General features: G+C 38.7%; 1 non-coding gene across 1 annotated transcript; it reads left to right on the top strand.

Moving 5' to 3' along the window:
- The first annotated feature begins 1541 nt into the window (after positions 1 to 1541).
- LOC127134075 (small nucleolar RNA R71) lies at positions 1542 to 1648 on the top strand. The gene has a single exon (XR_007807850.1). It is a non-coding gene; the product is annotated as a small nucleolar RNA R71 (small nucleolar RNA).
- The last annotated feature ends 12091 nt before the right edge of the window (positions 1649 to 13739 follow it).

Raw genomic sequence — 13739 nt, 5'->3', positions numbered from 1 at the left:
CTCCTGCAGTCGATAAGAATGGTCTACCTAGAAGGATTGGTATATCATTGTCCTCTTTGATGTCCATGACAACAAAATCAGTAGGGATAAACAGTTGACCTATCCTAACAAGAACATCATCTAAAATTCCTATCGGATATTTAACAGATCTATCGGCTAACTGAAGTGACATCTTAGTGGGTTATAATTCTCCTAAGTTTAACCTCTCACAAACTGCTAAGGGCATTAAGCTCACACTAGCTCCTAAGTCTAGAAAAGCTTTATCGATGATATGATTACCCAAAAGGCAAGGAATGGAGAAATTTCCAGGGTCTTTATCTTTCTTTGCTAATTTGTCCTCAGAAATAGCATTACATTCCAAAGGCTTCGGATCGTCAAGTCTACGTTTGTTTGTAAGGATGTCTTTCAGAAACTTTGCATAAGAAGGTATTTGGGTGATGGCTTCTATGAAAGGGATTTCTACATGAAGTTTTTCTATAACTTTAATAAATTTTTTATACTGTTTATTGATCTGGGTTTGTTTGAGTCTTTGCGGATATGGTATAGGTGGTTTATATGGCGGGGGCGGTACGTAAATTTTATCTTTAGGTTCTTCTCCTTTCTCTTGACCTTCCTGGTTTTCAGATTCCTCTGGTTCCTTTACTTTGTCCGGGGGTTTGGTACATTCCTTAGAAGTTTCGGGTTCACTCAATCTTGGGTTTGGTGGCTCATCATAAGCATTCCCACTTCGTAGGGTAATGGCATTGGCTTGTCCTCTCGGATTTTGTTGAGGTTGTCCAGGGAATTGTCCTCCAGGTGTAGTCTGAGGGGCTTGGTTTAAAGCTACCTGAGAGATCTGGGTTTCAAGCATCTTGGTATGAGTAACTATTTGGTCAACCTTGGTTTCTAACCGAGTAATCAATTTGTTAACATGAATGTTTTGGTTCATGAACTCCTTGTTTTGTTGGGTTTGAGCGGTGATAAAATTTTCCATTATTTTCTCAAGGCTCGGATTTGGTGGTACAGGTTGCATAGGTTGATTTGACTTAGGGCCTTGATAACTAGGTCTCGGAGGTGTATTATTTTGAATAGGGTTATTGTTTTTATAGGAGAAGTTCGGGTGATTCCTCCATCCAGGGTTATAGGTATTCGAGTATGGGTTCCCTTGGGTGTAGTTCACTTGCTTGGAGTGGGTTTCGTTTAATAGACTGCATTCTGAGGATTGGTGTCCTTTGGTTCCACATATCTCACAATCCGACGAAACTGCGGCTACAGTATTCGGGTTTATGCACATATGCTCGACTTTGAGGGCTAATGCGTCCATTTTAGCTTGCATCATGTCTATAGAGCTTAGTTCATGCACTCCTCCTTGGGCTTCCTTCTTCTCAACTGTCGCTCGTTCGACTCCCCATGATTGATGGTTTTGAGCCATATCTTCGATGAGGGCACTAGCTTCAGGATAAGGTTTGTTCATCAGAGCACCACCTGCGGCAGCGTCGATGGTCATCTTTGTGTTGTAATGAAGTCCATTATAGAAGGTTTGAATGATTAACCAATTTTCTAAACCATGATGTGGGCATGCTCGTAACAACTCTTTATATCTCTCCCAAGCTTCGAACAACGATTCTCCTTAGTTTTGGGTAAATCTAGTTATATGGTTTCGAAGAAAGGCGGTCTTACTCGGGGGAAAATATCTAGCAAGGAAAACTCTTCTAAGGTTATCCCAAGTCGTAATGGAATTGGGTGGAAGGGAATCTAACCATGATAGGGCTTTATCTCTGAGGGAAAAAGGAAATAATCTTAAACGTATTGCCTCAGGAGAAGCTCCATTGGTTTTAAAAGTATCTGCTAATTGAAGAAATATTTTTAAATGTTGGTTAGGGTTCTCGGTAGCGAGACTCGCGAATTGTCTCTGTTGCACTAGTTGCAACAGGGATGGTTTAAGTTCGAAATTATTAGCTGGGATGATTGGGTTTACTATACTAGAACTAGGTTCTTCATTAGATGGTTGAGCGAAGTCCTTAAGAGGTCTTTGGTTTTGATCTTCGGCGATGGCTCTCTTAATTCTATGAAAGAATAAACGTGCGCGAGCGTAACATTCAGGTTCCGCCAGAGGGTTTACTAAATTTAAACTTCCGGTGCTGCGAGTTCTTCGCATTGACCGGCGGGAAATAACCCAAGTCTAAACGACATAACAACAGGAAAATGAAATTTGACGAAATTGGTCCCCGGCAACGGCGCCAAAAACATGATGCGTGATTTTCGCAAGTATACGAACGCGTCAGAGTAATATAAAAGATTATCGAATCCAGAGAGACCAAGTGTCAAGTTATCGTTATCTATTGTTATGGTTTTTATCAAAGGTAATTGAAATAGGTGTTTTCAGAGTGTGCACTGAAAATTAAAGTGTTAAATAAAGATTAATTAATAAAGACAGGGTCGAATGTAATTCACATAATTAATTGATAATCCAAGTACTTGCTAATAGAATTACTTATGGGCAATGTTTCCTACTTTGAAAAGAACTAATTTAACGGGAACGGTCGCTTTCGCCTATTCAGAACCGAGTTGTACTCCCTAATCGAACCCTCTTATTGTCACTTATAAAAAGACGCGCATTGCGTTAGAGTAGTAAACCTATTTTTAAGAAATATAGTATCTTGACTAATTTGAAAAGTATTATAACCTGGATTTCTTAACCAAAAGAGGTTCTTACGAACCAAACTCTAAACTTATAAACGCGTCCGAAAATAGTTTTAAAATCTATTTTCTTCTTAATGTTAAAAACTCCTAATGAACTAAACAAAGCGCTTTCGTTGTTTTTTGAAATAGTTAAAAACAATTAAGTTTAAATGGACGTCGGACGGCTTTCGATCTTACCCAACGGAATTGAAGTGCGGGAAAACTTAAGTTGAAAGTTAAAATAGCCCTTAAGTGTTTCTATGAACAATTGTACGGATTATCGGTTCAATTACGATCCTTACATTCTAACCTTATAGATTTAGTTAGACATGATAAAGTAAAAGTGCATTAATTTAAATAAAAGTAGTGCGAGTGCGGAAAGTAAATAAAAGTAGTGCGAGTGCGGGAAGTAAATAATTTAAAGCGAGTGCGGGAAATAAATGAAAGTAGTGCGAGTGCGAGGAAATAAATAACTTAAAGCGAGTGCGAGGAAATAAATAATTTAAAACGAGTGCGAGGAAATAAACAAAAGTAAAGCGAGTGCGAGGAAATAAATAATTTAAAGCGAGTGCGAGGAAATAAATAATTTAAAGCGAGTGCGAGAAATAAACAAAGTAAAGCGAGTGCGGGAAATAAATAAGATAAAGACAAGTAATAAAAACCTGCTCCAATCGGAGGGGTGAGTAAATTGAAATGCGGAAATGAAAATGGCGGCAGGATTAACTTCCTCCCAAAGTGCTCCAAACTCGATTACAAACTCTATCACAGACTTGATTACACAATTGTGGTAACACTCCAATGCGAAGCGATTACCACTATAAAATACTGAATATATGCCTAAGTGAAACAAATTTGCTTCTGAGTTTGCCTCTATTCTAAGTTTGGATGCTTGTAAAAGTGAATTCGCGTTTCTATTTATAAGCAAGTAAAAAGATGGAAATGACTTGGATGCCCTTCAACTTGAAAATAGGAGGGAACCGTTTTTCCTCTTGTGGCGCCCGCCACAAGGCCATGGCGCCCGCCACAAGCACAATATGGGGCGCCTTAGTGGAAGTAGTGGGAAAACGTGGGAGTTAATGGAAGTTGAATTTGACACGTCATGGCAGGGTCTATGGCGCCAGCCATGGGGTAGGCCACAAGAACAAAATGCTGAATTTTAGGGTTTTTAGCCCTTTTTCACTCCTTTTCTCGACCGGGGCTTCGATTAAAGTAAAAACCTGAAAACAAAGGAAAACATAGAAATAACAGAACAAAATGACAATAAAACAACTAGAAAGCATGTGAAATCGAAGTCGAAAATACGTAAATTTCAGTGTTATTAATAAGGCAATCCTTAGTCGAGATGCATAAGCTGTTGTGTGAACACAACCATTATGAGCATAATCATGATAGGTGCTAGGTGTGCACTATCAATGAAGGAGGATGCCGTCGAGTGAGAAAGGACATCCAAGAGATGATAGATCAAGGGATGATTGAGATACTTCAGAATCGTAATGAGGATGAAGTTGATGTTATCACCCCCGTGTTTAAAATTCCTGATCCTGTTGTTATCAAGTATGATGGCAGCAAAAAGAAAGTATTGCCAACTCTTGTGATTAAGTCAGCGGGTCCAGTCCCGTATCTATCAGATAAAGTGGTCCCGTACCGATATAATGCAGTCATGTTAGAAGATGGAAAGGAGGTGTCGTTGCCCTCAACCTTTGTTGTGAGCATTTTTGATGTTAGTGGAGTGACCCGTAGTGGTCGTGTTTTCTCGGCTCAGCCGAAATCCCACGAAGACGTTGTAAAGAGAGCTGCTGTTAATCCTGCCAGTCCTATGGGAACTTCTTCTTCAAATCAGTATGTTTCTGTTGTGAAGGGTGTTGACCCTGTTGTTGTTAAAACCAATACCACTCCTATCCTGGTTGGCCAGTCTGGCATTTTGAAAGAGGATGGTGATGAGATGTTGAGGCTCATCAAGAGGAGTGAATATAATGTTGTGGATCAGTTGCTACAAACTCCATCAAAGATATCTGTCTTATCTTTGTTGATGAATTCAGAGCCACACCGCGAAGCATTGCAGAAGGTGTTGGACGTGGCATACGTCGATCACAATGTCACGATTGAGCAGTTTGATAGCATTGTTGTAAATATAACCGCTTGCCACAACTTGAGCTTCTGTGATGCTGATCTTCCCGAGAAGGGAAAAGACCACAATTTGGCTTTACATATATCTATGAACTGTAAAGATGATGCCCTGTCCAATGTGTTGGTGGACACAGGGTTATCACTCAATGTATTTCCAAAGTCCACTCTTGCTAAACTTTCATATCAGGGGCCTCCCATGAAGACGATGTAAAGAGAGCTGCTTTTAATCCTGCCAGTCCTGTGGGAACTTCTTCTTCAAATCAGTTTGTTCTTGTTGTGAAGGGTGTTGACCCTGTTGTTGTTAAAACCAATAACACTCCTATCCTGGTTGGCCAGTCTAGCATTTTGAAAGAGGATGGTGATGAGATGCTGAGGCTCATCAAGAGGAGTGAATATAATGTTGTGGATCAGTTGCTACAAACTCCATCAAAGATATCTGTCTTATCTTTGTTGATGAATTCAGAGCCACGCCACGAAGCGTTGCAGAGGTTGTTGGACGTGGCATACGTGGATCACGATGTCACAATTGAGCAGTTTGATAGCATTGTTGCAAATATAACTGCCTGCAACAATTTGAGCTTCTGTGATGCTGATCTTCCCGAGGAGGGAAAAGACCACAATTTGGCTTTACATATATCCATGAATTGTAAAGACGATGCCATATCCAATGTGTTGGTGGACATAGAGTCATCACTTAATGTATTGCCAAAGTCCACTCTTGCTAAACTTTCATATCAGGGGCTTCCCATGAGGCAGAGTGGAGTGGTAGTGAAGGCGTTTGATGGATCACGCAAAGCTGTGATTGGTGAATTAGAACTCCCAATCAAGATTGGACTTAGTGATTTCCAGATCACTTTCCAAGTCATGGATATTCATCCGTCATACAGTTGTTTGCTTGGTAGACTATGGATTCACGAGGAAGGTGCCGTGACATCCACCCTGCACCAAAAGTTGAAGTTCGTGAAGAACAAGAAGCTGGTGGTGATAGGGGGAGAGAAGGCTCTCTTGGTCAGCCATTTATATTCCTTCTCCTATATTGATGCTGAGGATGAGGTTGGAACGTTGTTCCAAGCCTTGTCTATTGTTGAGCCTTCTAGGAAAGTGTAAGACCCTAATTTTGACCATAAGATCCCTCATGGCATCTGCATTTTGCATCTTGCCTCAAGGATCATAGCATCTTGGCTCCTTACCTTTGGATGGGAACACTTGTGAGTTGGTTTGAGATCACAAAGATCGCTTGAATTGTATATTATTTCTTTTCTTCTTTTGTCTACTAACCAAAAGCACAAAAATATGTCACTAACATCTTTTGTTTGTAGCTTGAGCAGTCACAAGATTCAAGGCTCAAAGAAGCCCATATGCTCATTGATATGGCTAGGTGAAGATGAAAGCAAGCATGACAATGGTTCCCAAAGCTCTCATCCATCAAATATGCCTCCCAAGTATCTCAAATCATCATTTTGATTAAAGCAAACCAAAGGGTTTGAGGCTTGTTTCCCAAGGAAACCCTAATTTATTTGTTCATCAATTGTGCCTTGCTCATGAAGCAACCTCAACCTATGATCAAATGAAATCAAGGTAAGTTCTTCCATTCATAATTTCATGCACATTTGAGCTTATTTGAGTGTCTTCAATCATCCATTCATCAAGATTTGAGGTATGGACTTGAGAAGTTGATCAGTTAATTCATCTAACAACTTTGAAATACACTGAGACCTAACTGTTAATGTGTTTGTCAAATGGAGATTACCCCAAGCTAAACAATGTTCTTAAGAACCATATGAACAACTTTCATGTTCATCAAAAATTGATTTGAAGCTTGGAAGGTCATCATCCATTTCAAAACATTAAAGGTCATTTTGACTGAAACCCTAATTTTGGGTCAACTTCTCAAGGACATAACTCATTCATTTTTCATGATTTTGAGGTGGGACCAAATGTATTGGAAATTTTAAGATGTCTAATTCAATTGTTAAGTTGAACAAATTTTCAAAATCCTAAAAGAAATACATGTGATAATGCAAAACATTATAGGTCACTTTGGACCAAAGGCATTGAAATGTGAAAAAGTCCAACTTCAAGTGCGCATAACTTCTTCATCAAAAGTCCAAATGATGCAAAACTTAAGTCCAAACTGATTTTCTTGAAAATATCTACAACTTTTATGTTGAAGGTTTTATCATTTGGAGCTTGCATCATTGAAACAGAAGGGCATGAAGTTTGGCCATTTTTGAAATTTTCACATGTACATGTTTTGCACCCTACACTTCATGTTCAATTTTCACCAATTTCCAAGTTTCAAATGAATTTTTGGTCAACATAACAAATGATCCTCATGCCAAAAGATTTCCAACCATCACCCATAAGGCTATGCTTCACTTTTGGAAATGCCATTTTCGAAGGGATGAACAATTTGGTACAATTTTGGAAACCATTTGAAAATGCATTGCATGATTTGATTACACACCATCTGCACGTCCAAATTAGATCTGCTGATGATAAGCTTGCAAATCCAAGTGGAATTGGGCCCTCCATGCGCTTGTATAGGCCCATGCATGGAGGCCCTTTCCATCCATGCAATGCTTTGATCATGCATATCAGCCTTCAGTTGCTATAAATAAAGGGCCAATGCTTCTCATTTCCACAACCTAAGGGCGCCTTACATGCTGCACGAATCATTCCTCAACCATACTCAAAGGAACTCACCTTTTCTCTCAAATTTTTCAGATCTAAATTTCAATTTCTTTGATTGATTTTTAGATCTACAGTTCCTAAGCCTTGCTCACCTTGATCCATAGAACACACTGCAAGCATCAACATCAAGAGATCATGCTCTCAAGCTCCTCATTTAAGAGGTTTACATCCAAACTTGTTTTCTTCGAATCTACTTGTATATAGCATATTTCTTGTTGTTGCTGCGTTGTCTGAAGTCCTCTACATAGAGGCAATCATTTTGAGCTTTGAATTTTCAAATTACATCAAGTTCCAGTTGAACACCACAAAATTCAAGCTCTGATTCCTCCTTCTATGGAAACCTAGAGTGAATTTTGTTGGTACAGGGGTGATGTAAATCACCCCAGCTTTCATTTGATACCTGGATCGTGTCATTTGGTGGAGTTTTAATCTCTGCAAATTTTGGCAGGCGCCGGAAGTTGGCCGGAGAAGACGGTGGTGTACACCACCGTCTAGTCTCCAGATTGAATCACAGTCGTGCATCTTCTTTTCCAGATTAAATCCAAGTCGTTCCATGTTATGACTTTTTAATAGGCTATGTGTGATGCATTGACTGAAGCGCATGGTGGATGCGCGCATGTGGTCCAAGCGATTTTCCAGCTCAATTAATGAGCTCTCCATCTAACGCTTCACGTTTTTTGCCATTTTATTTTCTGATTTCAATTTTCTTTTAATTTCTTTAATTCTATTTTCATTTCAAAAAATCATATCTCCTTCATTATTGGTCCAAAAAATGTGAGACCAATTGCATTTTTCTTCTTTTAATTTCTAGTTTCTAAAAATGATTTTTAATATTTTTTATTTTTTCATTTGATATTTTTTATGAATTTTCTCTTTTCTGGCTATTTTAAATTCATTTAAAATAGTTTTTGATATTCAAAAAATACAAAAATATTTTTCCAACCTCTTTGAATGATGATAAATCTATGAAAAATATTCTCATCAATTTATTAATTAATTTGAGATTTATTTGAGATTTTAATTCAATTAGGTTATTTTTTATGCATTTTAATTGATTAAAAATAGTTTCTGACTTCTAAAAATGCTGAAATTTTTTGTCAAACTTTGTTTGACCTTGTTGAACTTAGGATAATTCATTTGGACTTTTCAAAGTTGATTTGAAGTGAATTTGAAGTTTTACCTTTCTTTATTATTTTAATTCAAGTATTATTTGAATTTTGAAAAATACCAAAAATATTTTATTTGTTTCTTGACTTCTAATCTTCATCTTGCTTCTGTTTATTAATGTTTGACCTTGATTTCATATATCTTTGGTCAATGCTTATTGATTATCTCATTTCATTTCCATTAATGCACTTTATTATTCTTCATCTTCTTCTTTTTCTTTTTCTTTTTTGATCAATGAGTTAAAGATTGGTGGTTAGCCTTGATACATGGGAGGTTTAACCTTCCTTGATTTAAATCTAATTCAACTTGATCATGGATCAAGTGAATGGCTTTGCATTAAGGATAGGTTGCTTCCTAATTAAGCAAAGAACCTAAATCAATACAAGATCATTTCTCTTTTTCTTTTGGCATGACAAGTTGTAGGAGCTTGATTCACTAATCAAGATCTCTAACTTGTGTTTTTGCCTACATTATTATTGACCGGCCTCAAATAGTTGCGACTTCTACATAAGTCCAATTACGATTGCTTAACATAGCGCTAAATTGCCTTATGGCACACTAATACTAACCATTAACCATTAACATTTAATTCTTGCACTTTACATTTATGCAATTTATTATTCTTGTATATATTATTCATTTGCTTTTGCCCTTTGTTCATTTGAGCACATGTTTATTTTAATGCAATTTGCCTTTTGCTCACTTGAGCACATAACTGTGTATATACTATTGTGCTTGTGTTTTGTTTTGATTGTTGTGAACCAAATGCAAAAATAGACAAAAAAGACTTATACTTTAGGACATTTCCTATGCAAAAATGGAGTCAAAGAGCAACTAGGCCTTAGGCCTTTAAAGTGCTATAAAAGTCAAAGAGCAACTAGGCCTCCTGCCTTTAGAATGCTTAATGTTGAAGACTTTAAAAAGGACCTATTCTCTAAACCCTTTCTTGTCTATTCCTTGTTTGTTTTATAGAACTTTTTGATGTGTGTGTTCTTGTGCTAGGGATTCCAACATTGAGCCTAAGTGAAGAACCGTTGTCATGAGCTTCTAAAGAGAGAGATCTAAGAGCCATTGGAGGATTTCTAAGAGCCTTGCTTGATTGATTGATTACTGGAGTATACACTTATTTGCTTGCTTATTCCAAAGGATGGGAGCTACTTGGGTCATCAATATGATCTCAAGAAAGGAACTCCATTTTTGGTCTTATTTCTTTCCCTTCATCTCTTGTATGCTTAGGACTTAGCCATTCTTCTTCTTCCCTCCACTATAACCCAAGCCAAAACTTTTGTGCAAACATTAACACTTCTTTTCAAACATTAGAAACCTAAGCATTACGCTTTTGATTTTCAAACTTCCTTTTCATAACACTTATTTTGAATTGAATCTTTAAGTCAATTTTGACCATCTTTTGTAAACACTTTTCATTGGTAAATATAACTCATTCAAATGCTTTTTGTGGTTTCAATGGCCACCTCTTATAAAAAACTTTTCATAATCTTTAGCTATTAGGTTTGAGTTATCCTTGAGGTAGATATAATACTCACCTATATCCTTAGTAATGGACAATGAGTCTTCCATGCTTATTATAGGGTTAACCCCTCACTAGCATGTTGAAGTTATCCTCACATGGTGGATTTGTGGTTTTTGGGTTGAGTTTTCTCCCTTGGATAACAAAAGACCTTAAGGCTTTTGGACCAATCAATTCACCAACTTGTTTTGAGATTTTTACCCCGAACTACGAGGTTTTGATCCTAATCTTTTATAAGATGGTACGTAGGCAATGGGTTTATCCATTCAAACACAAAATTGTAAATAACTTGTATATTCTCTCCTCATCTCCCCAATCATGTTTGCACAAACAAATTTTTCACAAAATACCAACCTTACAACAAGTGTGAAAGGGCTCCCTAGGAGTACCTAGGATGTTTTGGGTGCTTAACACTTTCCCATTGCATAACCAACCCCCTTACCCCGATCTCTGACATTTTTATTAGTTTTTGATTCGATAAAACTTCTCAGTTTTTGTTCGCTTTCTAACCTTTCCTTTGGATAAATAGAAGTGCGGTGGTGACTCGACTTGTATGGTTTACTTTTGATTTAGTCAATAAATCTAAAGGTAACGAATACCCCGCTACAGAAAAGTGGCGACTCTGCTGGGGAGATTTGCCTAGAGGATTTTGCCTACTTTTCATACTTGTTGTATTGTATTGCATATTATTTTTCTGACGTTTTTTTGTGCAATTTGGGATTACTATATTGTATGTAATTGTTGAATTACTTGATATATTAATTCCTTGTATGCTTGGTGATCTTTGTGAGATGAGTTTTATACCCGAACTCAAGTACACTAAGGATAGGAGAATGGCATAGTCTTGTTGACTTGTGTGGAGTTATTCCTTAGCAAGTTGACTTGCAAGCCCATTCACTTGGTGGAGGTCATGTTGGGATCAATAATGTCACACGAGTAGTCGTGGTTAGGCATTACTCTTTCCAATATAGACCTTAGAAGCCAAGGACCTTATTTTACCAAGCCCATCTTGGCCTATTTCTAGGACGTAGTGCGAAGGTCGTTCAAGTGTAAGATTTGATACGATTGTTACGCGATACTACACTCATAAGAGTCTCTCTTGAGAATACATTTGGAATATGAGTAGTCGTTTATTCGATAATATCCGAAAGATGGGATGATGACTATGGGAACCTCTTGTAGAACATGTTTGGCAGGTTTAAACCCTAGTACACTCCCTTTGGGTGGTTCTTAACCGAGACTCCATGCTCGTGACTTGCAATAAACCCTTGATTCATGTTGATCCGTTCTTGTGTATCCTTAATATCAATGAAACTTGGGTGTTGATAAGGTGTAAACCATAATCCACCAAAATGGATGATTGATATTAAGGATGACTTGATCCATCCCATGACCTTTGTGTGGTGTGCTTTGCTTGATCCTTGAGTGTGATTGTTGCATCCATGCATTCATGCACCCATTTGCATCCATATCATCAATAATGAGAAAATTTTCAAGGAACTTAAGAGGTCTATTTGCAAATTTTCAAACATGGACAAACAAAGAAGGAATACGAAGAAGTACAGTTTCAGACAACCCGACTTGAAAGAGCTAAGGAATTTGACATCCTATGTATTGGATCCCTTGGGTTTCAAGGCTCGTCATGGGAAGCTTCTATCTATTCTGGCTACTCAAGTGGACGAAGGTTTGATGAGCGTATTGGTGCAGTTCTATGATCCCTTGTACCGTTGATTCATGTTTCCGGATTTCCAGCTTTTGCCCACGCTTGAGGAGTATGCCTATCTTGTGGGTATACCTATCCTAGATCAGTTGTCGTTCAGTGGCTTGGAGAGGGTTCCTACTTCTCAAGAGATAGCTGATATGTTGCATATAGATGGATCTCTGGTTGGTGCTCATATGACTACCAAAGGTGGAATTCAAGGTCTCCCTTCTGAGTTCCTCATTGCTCAAGCTACTTTATATGGGAAGGCCATGAGTGAGGACGCCTTTGAAGCCATATTTGTGCTTCTCATCTATGGGCTAGTGTTATTCCCCAACATCGACAAGTTTGTGGATGTGAATGCTATTAGGATTTTATCTACTCTTAATCCCGTTCCGACTCTGTTGGGTGACACTTACTTTTCTTTGCATATGAGGAATGCAAAGGGTGGTGGTACCATTGTGTGTTATTTGCCTCTGCTGTACAAGTGGTTTTTTTCGCACTTGCCGTAAACGGTCGCCTTCAAGGAGAACAAAGGATGTCTACGGTGGTCCACGAGACTCATGTCTCTCACTAATGATGATATCTTTTGGTACAATCGTGCATATGATAGTGTGCAGATTATCGACTCTTGTGGTGAATTCTCCAATGTGCCTCTTCTTGGTACATGTGGTGGGATTAACTACAACCCTATTTTGGCACGTCGTCAGCTTGGGTTCCCCTTAAAGGATAAACCTAATAACATTCTGTTAGAAGGTGTATTCTTTCAGGAGGGTAATGATCCCCATAGGAAGGGAAGGAAAGAGCTTGGTCTGAAGAACTGTATTGCTTTGGAACCCTATACCTCGTGGGTTAGGAGGAGAGCTTCCGAGTACCTTATGCCTTATGAGTATCTGAGACCTATTCCTTTGGTTATGGATGGGCCTTCAACCCTCCCTGACCAAGGAGTAGAGGAGTTGAGAGACGAAGACCATTCACGTGCCTGGATCCGTGAATGAGAGGAGTTGCTTCGGCAGCTTAAGGAGAAGGATGCTTTGATAGAGTTTCTTGAGCACCAAGTTATTGATGAGCCTGATGATGTGGTGACTTCTCTTCTTCCTCAGTCTTCCAAGTTCTGGAAGAGGAAGTACGATCGACTCGCCAAAGAGAAGGCAAATATGGAGGTAGCCTATGAGAGGGAGGTGAAGAGGCTTCGTGCAACTTATCTTCCAGTCTCTAGAGCTTTAGACGATTGTTTCTAGGGTTCCATAGGATGTTCATTTTCCTTCTCTCTTGTATTGTATTTGGTTACCAAGACTGTACTTCTTTGGTGTAAAAATATTTTCCAGATATGATTGATATGATATTTCCATATATGTCTAAATGATTAATATTTTCAAATATTTGTAAATAGGACTCTAAAGTTCCTCTGATAAATAAAATAAATCATATGCACAAGCATTGCATGCATCATGTGCATAAGCAGGTTTTGCTCCAGGCTTCTTGTTCAATGGTCTAACTTTGTATTCTTCATTTATTTTAAAGACAAGCTGACTCACCGGTACTACACTCGAGCCAACACTTCAAGACTGATGGATCACTTAGAGCAAGAGAAACGTGAACTCAAGGAGGAAGTGGCCAGATTGACTGCCCTGATGGAGTCTTTCATGGCCGCCCAGAGTCAGTTGTCTCCGACACCTTCAACTCCTCCCCAGAGGACAGTCATCTCCGAGATTGCCTCTTCAACAGTGTCTGCGGCCAGCGCCCACTTTGCACCAACTGCTATGCCAGCCGGGTTTCCCTGGGGGATGCCCACAAACTTTGTTCCTGAGGGTCTTGCCCCCATGTTTGCTTCTCTGCCGGCATCTAGCCCGGTCCTCGCCG

The sequence above is a fragment of the Lathyrus oleraceus genome, chromosome 3, assembly GCF_024323335.1.
Source record: "Lathyrus oleraceus cultivar Zhongwan6 chromosome 3, CAAS_Psat_ZW6_1.0, whole genome shotgun sequence".
In the NCBI taxonomy this organism is placed as follows: Eukaryota; Viridiplantae; Streptophyta; class Magnoliopsida; order Fabales; family Fabaceae; genus Lathyrus; species Lathyrus oleraceus.
The sequence above is the reverse complement of the archived record's forward strand: the minus strand, read 5'-3'. Positions and strand labels throughout refer to the sequence as shown.